This window comes from Bidens hawaiensis, unplaced genomic scaffold (assembly GCF_021521415.1).
Source record: "Bidens hawaiensis isolate Kalapana, Puna unplaced genomic scaffold, B.hawaiensis_p1.1 tig00048096_1, whole genome shotgun sequence".
In the NCBI taxonomy this organism is placed as follows: Eukaryota; Viridiplantae; Streptophyta; class Magnoliopsida; order Asterales; family Asteraceae; genus Bidens; species Bidens hawaiensis.
In genome coordinates, this window is record NW_027498595.1 from 1 (window position 1) to 12,746 (window position 12,746).

The window sequence follows — 12,746 nt, forward strand, 5'->3', positions numbered from 1 at the left end:
AAACAGAAGTTGCAAATTCCAATAGGTAATAGCTGTATATAGTATCAAGACCACATTATAAGGATAGTAAATTATACAGAATAGTATACACATGAATAAGTAAAGGGAACTAACCCATTGACTGCCAAAGACCTACATCTATACATTATATAAAAAGTTAAAAACAGTGACAACATACAGAGACCATAATGTTTGATTCTAAATCTTCAGTGAGTCTCAATTTAACTATGGTGCATACATTACACAATTTATAAATTCACTTGGATTTCCATGTGCCAACATATGTATCAAGTAGTTTAAATCTATATCCTACTCTGGCTTTCTTCTTATCAAAGCATGTCAATTTTGTTAATGATAGATATCACTGCTTCCATTGAATAACACAACGATCTGACATGTAAACATCCATCGTCAAGATTTTATGTAAAAACGAATTCTTCCTGGCTCTCCATTTTCAAATGAAGGCCCGAAACCAAGTATTTGATTCGGGTTCTAAACTCGAATTTGTTGGATCAAGCACCTTTTTTCTTGTATAAAATGTATCAATCAACAGAGTATATGCTATGATTATGGTATACGAAACCACATGAAACCCAGATGTCTGTAAAAAGATTTTAGATTAATACGATTTCAACCGTTCAAATAAATAAAATCTAATTTGATTTAAGTAATAGCTAGGGAAATCATTGATACCGAAGCTTTGTTAAAACATAATCATCAACCGCAACCACTTAATCATATATAACCAAATCCTATATAACCACTTATATAATGTGAATCATATAAAACAGTGTTCTGGTAAACCAAATGGGCACAAAACCCTAAATCATCAAAAATTAGTATCCATCAAAAGATATTAGACATATAAAACAGTATCAATCATAAATCCCCAAATAATTTACATGAACAAATATCAAGCATTAAACAGTCAAAATCAAGATTACGAAACCTAATTTTTGATCACAAAGCAGAAACCCCAATCAATTGTCTTTTTGAGAAATCAAAATTCTGTCAATCTCAATAGAGTACCTGTGGCGGAGTGAACTATTGATCATCCCATCAACTCATGGTCATCTCTGACACCAGAGTCAATAATCAAAATTGATAATTATGCATGCCCAAGATACAGTCGATGTTCAAATCAAAGAAGAAGGAATACATTTTACGAATGGGTGGAGCTGGTTGATGAAGAGTTTTTAGTTAGAAGATGAAGTAATGTAAATGGGGAGAGAAAGAAGATGAAGGCGGTGCAGCTACGTGGGTTAAAGGCAGTTAGTTATTCAGGGATGCTTAATAAACTTGTACTCAACATGAAAAATGATACTATTAGCTACACTAAGTTTTCTCTCACAACAACATTTGCTTTTTAAACTTATATATAATGTATGACAACAACATTCTTACAACATGATGATAAGGGTGAAGAACAATTGGGAAAGCACCATCCTCCCAATTTTGTTATTATATAAATTTGTTTAAAATTATTCTTTACCTTATAATATATCTTACTAGGTTTTATCTACTATAGGGGTTGTTTATATTTTTTATTTTTTTAATATAGATTTTAATTTTTTTTATTATAAAAAGTTAATAATATACTTAGGGTTTAGTAATGAAAGAGTTACACAAATAAATTATATGTTATAATCGATTTAAAACTATCTGGGTTTGATGAACCATGACCTGCTTATTTTTTGTACTATAAAATTGTTTCTTCATGATATATATATTTTTTAAAAATCGGATATTAATTTTTAATATATCCCTATTTTATAAGATTTTCATATCAAATATATGATAAGATTAGTTTTTAATTTAATGAGATATCATAACCCGTTTAAGAGCTATCTGGGTTTAGTGAGACCTATACCCATGAATTTGGGTTAAATGAATGAGAAGCCTCTATTTACAAAAAAAAACAATCTGGTGGCTTGAAAGAATTTAGGGAGCAACTAGAGAGCTTTTAAAGGTTTCGTTTATATATATTATAGATATGTATTTAGATTTTATTTTATATTGGTTTAAAGGGTTAAGTTATTCTATAAAGGAGAACAAAAATGAAAAGGATAAGAAGGATTTATAGCCAAACAAAAAAGCCCCCTCAAAAATTTTAAAATAAAAATAAAAATAAATCATAACTCAAAATTTAATAAAAAAACGAAAAAAGTAAAAACATAAAAATAATTCTACCATCTTTCTCGTTCTCAAAAAAAAAAGAAAGAAAGAAAAAAAAGAAAGAAAAACAAACACACACATACAATGTTAAGTAAAAAAACATCATTGTGTCTTTTTGTTTATCATTATGTTTTGTGTTTATTTTCGTCATTGATTGTGTATTTTTTTCTTAATATTGTGTTATTACTTAACATTGTGTTATATTTTGTTCGGCATTGTGTTATATTTTGTGATCTATTGTGTCTTTTTTAGTTATAATTGTGTCTTTTGTTCATTTTCGTCATTGTATCTTTTCGTTAGTTTTTTTTTTCAGGAATGATAGAGAAAGCATTTAGTATTTAAAATTTTTTCGTTTTTTATTTATATTTTGAGTTATTATTTTTAAAAGATTTTTTTGTGTTGTCACAAATCCTTCTCACACTTCTCATTTTTATCTCCTTTTATATTTTAACTTCACCCTTGTTTAAAATTGTTCTTTTACCTTAATGTGGGCGTTTGATACGATAGAATTTGAATTTCATTTTAGCCCATTTAATTTTCTTTTTTTTTAACGGCCCGTTTAATTTATAGAATATATTATAATTAGAGTGCTAATCACATGCTATGATTTAACTTAAAAATCTAAGGTAGTTAATCAATGAAAAACTAAACGTAATGAACAACTAACGTGATTTCTAAACATTAAAGTTGAAATATACATACTAAGACAAACGTAAAGATGCTTTCTGTAATTGTGCCAGTTTACTTACCACTAGGTAACATTTTTCTTAATTTTACATGAACTTTTTACTTTTTACTAACTTTTATTTTTTTCTTAGTTTTGTCCAGAGTCCAACCTTTCAACTATTTTTTCTCAATGGACCTCTGTTAAAAAATACATAACTTCCTTAAGTATTTTTCTAAATTTCAAATCGATATTTTAGGGCTTTTGATTCAAGCATCCGTATGGAAATGTTTCGTCGTTTGGATCACCATTTTGAGATAAGTTTTACATTAGTCAACTCGTATCCTTTTCAATCAAAACAAAGGGTATTTTTCGACCATTTTGAGATAAGTTTTACGGTACTTTTCATTCCATTAACCATCTAAACACTCTTTTTTACGTTCAACAATAATGGTTCGTTCCATTATGTGATAGGTGATTCTATTTTATTGATCAACCAAACACCATTTTTATTTTCATTTCCTCACAATGGTCCATCCTATTCTGCATCTCATTCCTGCATACCAATGCTACCTTATGTTTAATTAGTTTTGATTTAAATTAGTGAATAAAAAGTACCGTAATTTGATTAATTTTAGGTTAAGATTGTTGATGTTACTTGTTTGGTTATTTGTTGCTGATGTATTTGTTGTTTACAATGAGTTGAATCGTTTGTTTTTTTTAAGTGAATTTGAACCCGTCCCGAATTCAAATTTATCGTGTTATTTCAAATTAAACGGGATTGTGAGTGGAAAATTTTAATAATGAAAATAACAAGTAAACCAAAAACATACCAATTTTAGTAATAAACGTACCAATCAAACGAAAAAAAATATCACTCTTAGTAGTAAACTGAAGGAGTTTGACAAACTGGGATTGGTCTGACCGAAAAAATAAAAAGAAAGAAAGAAAAAAGAAAAGAAATGATCCGTATGAGCAAGTTTTAATAAAATTTGACATATTCATATTCAAAAAATATAATACGTCGTTGTCATCATCATATTACTCAGTATATCCTATCAATAGTAAAAGTAGGTTAAGGTTTTAAAAGGATAAGATGTAGACAACCTTTCCTCTACCGTGTATGAATAGAGAGGCTGCTTCTGATGAGACCCCGGCTCGAAAAAAAATATAATATGTATTATATAATATGCATTATGCAAAATCAAAATTTAGATCAAGCAAAAATAACTTATTGAAAACCGAAATCTTTTTAAATTCAAAATGATTTGAAAACCGAACTAATATAGTAATATTAGATTAAATGCGTTCAACAATTAGGTCAACTTGGGAAATTAGAAGTGGATAACTCGAATTCAATGTTTGGTTTTGTGAATTTGAATTCCATTCGGTTTGGTTATCAATTTACTGAAATCCTTAACTCCGGAAAACTGCAAATCAAACCGATTGTAAGAGTTGTAGGGGGAAGGGACACTCATGGGTACTACCCATACATCGCCCAATCCTACCATGCCACGTTATTTCTACCATCAACTACCCACAAACCACAAAATCACTAGCAGCACATATCTATAAATAGTATACCTTAGAACTTTTTATTTGTTTTTTATTTATCCAAGTACAATAAATGCCAAAAATGAATAAGTTTTATGTGGCAAACTTTTGCCATGAAATGAAACCACACACTCCTACAAACATGAGTTGGCGACGATACTATCATTTGGTTTGAAAATCATGAATCCTATCCATATGGGTGCCCCGTCCTCTCAAGCTACAACTTGATCAGTTTAAGGCAATTAAGGAATTGAAATTAGAGTAATCTAGAAGAAATAAAGAAAAAGGAAAAAGAATGCAATGTTGAGTCACCACGTGTCCAAGACTTTGAATTTATATATAGATATATAAATACAAGAATTGTATTTGCCTTCATCATCAGCTTTCAACCACCAAGTCAGTAGACACTGAAGAAGACAACAAGAGGTACGCCTTAATTTCTTGCTCAACATCTTATCTTTATTTAATCTCAATTAATATGCTCTCTAGTTAAGAACTATATTAATTTCTAAACACACTTGTACGAGAGAAGAAGCGAAGAGAAGACAGTTAGATTATTTTTGTTGTTGGCAATTGGGTGATTAAGCTGGATGAACACAGTTGCTAACTTAATTGAGGAGTGTTTATTCTTCTAACTTGTAATTGTAAAGTTAGTCAACAAGCTAAAGCTTTATAAGTGTAGCCTTACTATTGGAGGAACCATCATCTAACTTTTATAATAATTATATTTATAACTTTAATTAAACAAATCATTCTCTCTTCTACACCACTGTTTATTCCGTGGCCGAGATGGCTTCAGCACCTGGGGTCTTCACACGTAGCTACAAACTGCTGCATGAAGTTTAACTAGTGTTTTACTCGGCGCGTTGTGTCGGTAAGTCGACGAAAATTTGGTCGGTTTCGTTGTGTGCCTTATTGTACTGGAACTATAACGAAAAATAAAACAAAAGGATGATAAAAATTAAGGTGGACCAACGGGGTGGTGTCGGGTTGTAGAACTCGAGCGTTGGTAAAATCTGAACGTTGTCGATTCCAGGCGGTGAGTCTAAGCAAATTCGGATGGTTTCCGTCACGTAACGTTGACGTTACGGTGCCAGAACTAAATCTAAAAAATTTCGACATTATGTCAGTTTTCGTTACATTCATTACCGTATTAAACTAAAACAAAAAACGACGAGTCTATGTGAATTACAGAGTCATTGTGGCACCAAAACTCTAAATTGTTATATATAATATAAAATAATTTTTCTAAAAGGTTTCACATAAAAAATAATTAATATTAATAAATAAGTTGCATATGGGAAAGGACGGGTATGGTAGCATAATGATTAACAAATGTACATATTCATTAGCAGAGTTTGAAGCTATTAAGCAGAAAGGAGATACAAAAGACCTTGCACATGGTACATAATAATATGCAAAATGAATAGTAAAAAATAGGAAGAAATTGTAATATATATAATGAGTTTATGTAAAAATAATTGGCTGGGTAGTATAATAGCGCACAGTCGCACATGTTCATTTATCAACCTCAAAAGTCTTGTGGTTACGACTTAAGAAAGAGTGTAGATGTTGGCAGTTTCCAATTTATAAGGGGTCAATAGTGACGGCTTGTCAGCTTCCGAATTTTTGGAAATAAGAAAACAGCTTAGAAAAATTGTATGATACCAAAACAAATAGAGACAACAAGTGAACAAACATTAAATTTAGTAAACAATAGCATGTTCTTGATTAGCCTCAAATTTCATAAATGGGCATTTATTAAGCAGGTTTGGACTGCTAAGGTGAGGAAAGAAACAGGTTTCTCAACCGAAAATGAACCGTTCCAAAATCCAGTATGAAACCCAACTGAACCGCTGGTTTGATACTGGTTCGTTGAAATGGTTTTGAACCCGTTATAACCAAACTGAATCGGTCGTACCAATTTCATACTGAACCGATCATTTTCATGTGAAAACCAGTTTCAAAATCAAAATGCTTTGAGCAAAAGCCTGTTTTGACTTCCGTTGACCAAAACCAAACCAGTTTGGGCTCAAAAACTGGTTTGTGCACCTCTAAGCCCACCCACGAAGTCAGTTACTTGAACAAAGGATATGGACATTATATAAGTAATTAAATTGTAAAAATGTTTTAATATTAGTTAAATCTTAAACATTTCGAAATTATTCGATCAAATTCGTATGCAGTTTTTTCTTCTTCTCTTTTTGGGTTTAAAAAATCTGTTTAGTTTTAATATTACTCTGTTAGTAAAAAGATTTTCATATTTAATTATATTGAGTGCTCTAACTTCTAAATGGAAAAGTTATGAAATCCCATTGCTATTCTTATTAGTTTTGACTAAAATAAAAGAGTTCACTAAGTAGTAACCAAATAATTTTATAATTGATTTCTTCTACTTAATTCACTTAGTTTTAACTAGTTATAAATATTTTTTACAATAACGAAACAATTGCTTTACAGGCCCACACAGGTAGCAACTGCAATGCAGAATGGTCATCAAGATCATACAAATGAACCCACAAATGAAGATCTTCAGCAGCCACTCTTAACCAACACTTCTAAGCCCATAACCCCTTATGCAGAATGCAACATCTTTAGCCATTTGACCTTCTCTTGGTTGAGCCCATTGATAGCCATTGGTCTCAAAAAACCACTAGACCTCGATGACATCCCCGACCTATCTGGGCCCGACAGTGCAAACGGGTCCTTCCCCATTTTAAAAAACAAGCTAGACCGTGATCGGGCTATCAACAACAACAAACTCACAACCTTAAACCTCGTGACGGCTTTGATTATTACAACATGGAAGGACATATTAACCACAGCCGTACTCGCGGTATTTACACTCTCGCTTCTTATGTGGGCCCGTATCTCATAGACGCATTTGTTCAGTTCCTTAACGAAAACCGAGAATCTACACTTAAAGGTTTTGTTTTCGTTTTCATCTTCTTTCTTGCCAAAGTTGTGGAATCGGTCTCGCAACGACACTGGTTCTTTAAGCTTCAACAAGGAGGTATCGGGCCCGAGCTGCACTCATGGCAATGATTTACCAAAAGGGTTTGACCATTTCAAGCCGGTCAACGGTCGGTCAATAGGGTGGTGAGATTACCAACCTCATAGCCATTGATGCAGAACGGATAGGTGATTTTGGGTGGTACATTCATGATCCATGGCTAGTAATATTACAAGTTGGTATCGCGCTAATAATATTATATCGTAACCTTGGGGTAGCTTCGGTGTCTGCATTAGTCGCAATCGGTATCATAATGTTGATCAATCTTCCATTAGGGAGGTTACAAGAGAAGTTTCAAGATGAGTTAATGAAATCCAAAGATAACAGAATGATAAAATGTTCGGAAATTTTAAGGAACATGAAGATACTTAAACTTCAAGCATGGGAAATGAAGTTTTTGTCCAAAATATTTCAACTTAGAGACATTGAAACAAAATGGTTGAAATATTTATTATCAACCTCAACCACAATCATATCAATATTTTGGGTCGCCCCGAGCTTCATAGCTGCTATCACATTCGCAACATGTATGCTTCTTGGGGCCCCACTCGAGTCAGGAAAGATATTATCAGCGATTGCAACGTTTAAAATACTTCAACAGCCGATTTACAACCTTCCCGACACCATATCAATGATTGCACAAACTAAGGTTTCACTAGACCGTATTACATCATATCTTAATCGTGACGAGTTAGATTTTGGTCAGGTAGAGTCATCTCCACGAGGTACTTCTGATGTTGTGGTTGAAATCGTCAATGGAAGCTTTTCATGGGATGTTTTTTCCGACAATTTATCATTAAAAAACATAAATATCAAAGTGTTTCATGGTATGAAAGTTGCTGTTTGTGGGATGGTTGGTTCAGGGAAGTCGAGTTTGCTGTCGTGTATTTTAGGTGAAGTGAGTAAAGTGACAGGAAGTGTTAAGGTTAATGGTACAAAAGCTTATGTGGCTCAATCTGCATGGATACAAAGTGGGAAGATAGAAGAGAACATACTGTTTGGTAAGGATATGGATACAGACAAGTATGAGAAAGTTTTAAAAGCCTGTGATTTAGAGAAAGCTCTTGAGATCCTGCCTTTTGGTGATCAGACGGTTATAGGTGAAAGAGGGATTAATTTGAGTGGTGGGCAGCAGCAGAGGTTGCAGATTGCGCGCGCTTTGTACCAAGATGCTGATATTTATCTGTTTGATGATCCGTTTAGTGCGGTTGATGCTCATACGGGAAGCCATCTCTTTAAAGTGAGTAAAGTTTAATCATTTGCTAAACGGGTAGTAACCAAGTTTCCCAGCTGTCTTTTGAAAGTTAATAAAAGTTTTTTGTTCCTTAAAGTCTTTACAAATATTAAAAAGAAGTTAAAAATAAGTGAGGCAAATGAAATACAAATGAAATACATATGAATCTAGGTTCTAATTTGGGGATTATATTATTTTTATTTTTCAATCCGACATAAGTTTAACAATTACGAAACTTGGTTATTATTTATTGGATTTTTTTTCTTTAATATTACCTTTTATTTCAAGTTAAATGAAAAAAAAAATAAAAAAATCAGTTATTAATGGCAGAAATTCATATATGTTTCATTTCCTCACTCAATTTAAACATTTATACAAAAATTACACATGATTGAAATACCTAATGTGACTGTAGTGGAATAGTTTAAAAACTTGAATACTATTCGGTGAAATCCTGAAGTTCTGATAGTATAAAGTAGGGAATTAATCGATACATGAATTTGGCATTAACAGGAATGCGTGCTCGGGTTTCTGGAATCAAAAACGGTTATTTATGTCACCCATCAAGTAGAGTTCTTGCCAGTTGCTGATCTTGTCCTGGTGAGCTATTGAGTTTTTTTATAAGCGTGTCGATCTGGGTTATATTTTTATCCTAAACGGGTCAGTTTGTTTTGTATTTTCAAATAAGGTTATGAAAGGTGGAGAGATCAAACAAGCTGGAAATTATAATGACATTCTTGATTCAGGAAGTGACTTTATGAAACTTGTTGGTGCGCATAACGAAGCTTTATCAATGATCAATTCGATAAACACAAACTTTGAATTTGAAAACACAAAAGCCAGTGAAAAAGATAGCGTTGAGGTTAAACCGGATGACACAAATGAGACAAAAGGACAAATTGTTCAGATTGAAGAACGAGAAAAAGGAAGTGTTGGTTTTTCTATTTACTGGAAATACATTACAAGTGTGTACGGCGGTGCCTTTGTGCCGTGTATATTGTTTGCAGCAATAGTGTTTGAATCACTTCAAGTTGCAAGCAATTACTGGTTGGCTTGGGCATCACCCGTGACACCAGACGAGGTTCCCCCAGTCGGAGGCACCACACTTATAACCGTTTATGTTGGTTTAGCATTCGGAAGCATGCTTTGCATATTTGTTAGAGCAATGTGTCTTACAACCGCTGGTTATAAGACGGCTAATCTACTATTTAATAAAATGCATTTGTGCATCTTTCGTGCTCCAATGTCTTTCTTTGATGCAACACCGAGCGGGCGCATTTTAAATAGAGTAAGTCGATATTTAATAAAAATATATATTATTTAGTAGTTAATAACTAAATATAAACATAATGTCATTATTACCTTCATGTAGGCATCAACAGATCTAAGTACCATGGATTTGACAATTCCGAATGCTGTTGGTGTTTTTGCATTTGCGGTTATACAACTTCTAGAGGTTATTGTATTGATGTACCAGGTTTCTTGGCAGCTGATCTGGGTTTTCATTCCCATTATAGCTATTTGCATATGGTTACAGGTATCGTTGTTGTAAACTTCAAATTTCATAATATAGCATCATTAATAACCAAAATTAAAATTTTTCGCTAGCAATATTATATATCTTCAGCAAGAGAGCTAGCACGATTAGTCGGCATGTTCAAAGCCCCAATAATACAACATTTTTCAGAAACCATATCGGGCCCAACCACCATCAGAAGCTTCCACCAAGAACAAAGATTTCAAGACACAAATATGAAACTAACTGATAATTATTCCCGACCAAAGTTTCACATTGCGGGTGCTATCGAGTGGTTATCATTTCGGGTGGAGCTTTTGTCATCTGTTATATTCGCCTATTTCTTAATTTTCTTGCTCATTAATGTCCCAAATGAGATCATTGATCCAAGTAAGTAATCGATTTTTATGAAACCCTAATAACTGATTCACATATGTTACATGTTTAAGATAGTATTATCTTTAATCATGTAGGTATCGCGGGGCTAGCAGTGACTTATGGGCTTAGTTTAAACATCCTTCAAGCTTCAGTAATATGGAAACTATGCAATATGGAAAATAGTATTATTTCTGTTGAAAGAATACTTCAATACACATCTATACCTAGTGAGGCACCACTTGTTATAGATACATGTAGGCCCCACGATTTGTGGCCGTCGGATGGAAAAGTAGACATACACGACCTTAAGGTAACGGTTTTCACATTCAAATTATCAATTTACCCTCAAAACAAGCTATATAAACTAACTAGTGTGTGTGTGTGTGTGTAATATGAAATGTGTAGGTACGGTATGCTCCGCACATGCCACTTGTGTTAAGAGGAATTACATGCCGTTTTCGTGGTGGAACGAAGACGGGAATTGTAGGAAGAACTGGAAGCGGTAAATCAACTCTTATACAAACACTTTTCAGAATTGTTGAACCTACCGAGGGAGACATTATTATAGATGGAATTAATATATCATCAATCGGACTTCATGATCTACGGTCAAGATTGAGCATAATCCCTCAAGATCCAACTTTGTTTCAAGGAAGTGTAAGAAGCAATCTCGACCCGCTTGAACAGTACACTGATGAACAGATTTGGGAGGTAGGTAGACCGAGTTCTTACTGAATAATGTATATCATTATATAATGTACTGTTATACATTAATATTGTCTTTTTAACGTTATTTTTTTGGTTGATAATTAGGCTCTAGATCAATGTCAGTTGGGAGATGAAGTTAGGAAGAAGGAAGGCAAACTTGATTCACCAGGTTTGTTTTTTCAAAATCACAACATTTCAAATAAAAGTGTTTACAGTATGAGGTAACTTGTAGATCGTGTTCTTTAACTTCAATAAATACAAAAAGCATCCCTAAAGTTTATACATAGTCACACTTTTGGTTCTTTCCGCTAACTGGTATTAACTAACAAAAAACTGATCATTTAAAAACTAACAGAAATGGCCATTTTTAAATAACTAACAGATAAATGGTCATTTAAAAAATAAAAAAACTAGCCGAAAAATGGTCAATTCTAAAACGAAAAAACTTAAAAAGGATGTTCATCATTAAAAAACTGAAAGAAAAATTGTCATCTTCAAAAAAGTAACAAAAAATTGGTCATTCTTAAAAGACTTAACTAGAAAAAAGGTATTTTTAAAAACTAACAGAAAAATAGTCATTTTTAGAAAACTAAAAGTAAAGATTAACACCAATTACCAGAAAGAACATAATCTGCAAATTACCCCATATATAAAGACCAAAAAATGTAACTACCCTTGTTTTTTATCCACAAAATTGTTGTAGTTAATGAGAATGGAGAGAATTGGAGTGTGGGTCAAAGACAACTGGTGTGCTTAGGCCGAGTATTACTCAAGAAATGCAAGATCTTAGTGCTTGATGAGGCTACTGCATCAGTCGACACGTCAACCGATCACACAATGCAACAAACACTTAGCGCGCATTTTATTGACTCAGCGGTCATCACAATCGCACACCGGATCACATCTGTGCTCAACGGTGACATGGTTTTGGTCATGGAACAAGGTTGATCAACGAATGAACCCTAGTTTCAATCTTAATGGTTTACATTCTCTATTATCTTAAAGTCTTTAATTCTATTGCAGGCCTGATTGAGGAATTTGATTCACCTTTAAAATTGTTGGAAAACAAATCTACTTCCTTTGCAAGCTTGTTGCAGAGTACCGTGGAAGATCTAGTTCTAGCAATGATTTTTGAATTTGAAAATGGCTTCTAGTTGTAAAAAATAATGTAACTTGTGATGGTAAATATTTCAAATTTCAAGTATATTAACACAGTTGTAACATTTTTTGAACTTTAAAACTAATTACAAATGGAAAAACTGAGATTTATTAATTACCCGAGAGCAGGAATCCAAGTAAGCTCATCAACAGTCATCTGTCTAACCGATTCAGCCACCCGTTAAATCTGCTGCGCGTGTCTGCACAATTCTATCCCGCACCCTCACGAACACAGGATGACTCACCACACCCGACACTCTATCAGATCGGATCCTCTAGAAAAACAAGACAAAATTACAGATATTGTCCTTTATGTTTGCATCCAATTTCAGCGCTTATCCTTTAT

At 33.0% G+C, this 12,746-nt stretch overlaps 1 pseudogene across 1 annotated transcript; it reads left to right on the plus strand.

The window, feature by feature from the left end:
• The first annotated feature begins 6,860 nt into the window (after positions 1–6,860).
• Positions 6,861–12,464, plus strand: LOC143597309 (ABC transporter C family member 3-like; annotated as a pseudogene). Its single transcript, XR_013146872.1, has 10 exons — positions 6,861–8,646; positions 9,154–9,240; positions 9,329–9,928; positions 10,013–10,177; positions 10,249–10,546; positions 10,630–10,844; positions 10,940–11,245; positions 11,348–11,411; positions 11,946–12,185; positions 12,266–12,464. The product of XR_013146872.1 is annotated as an ABC transporter C family member 3-like (transcript).
• Positions 12,465–12,746: the final 282 nt, after the last annotated feature.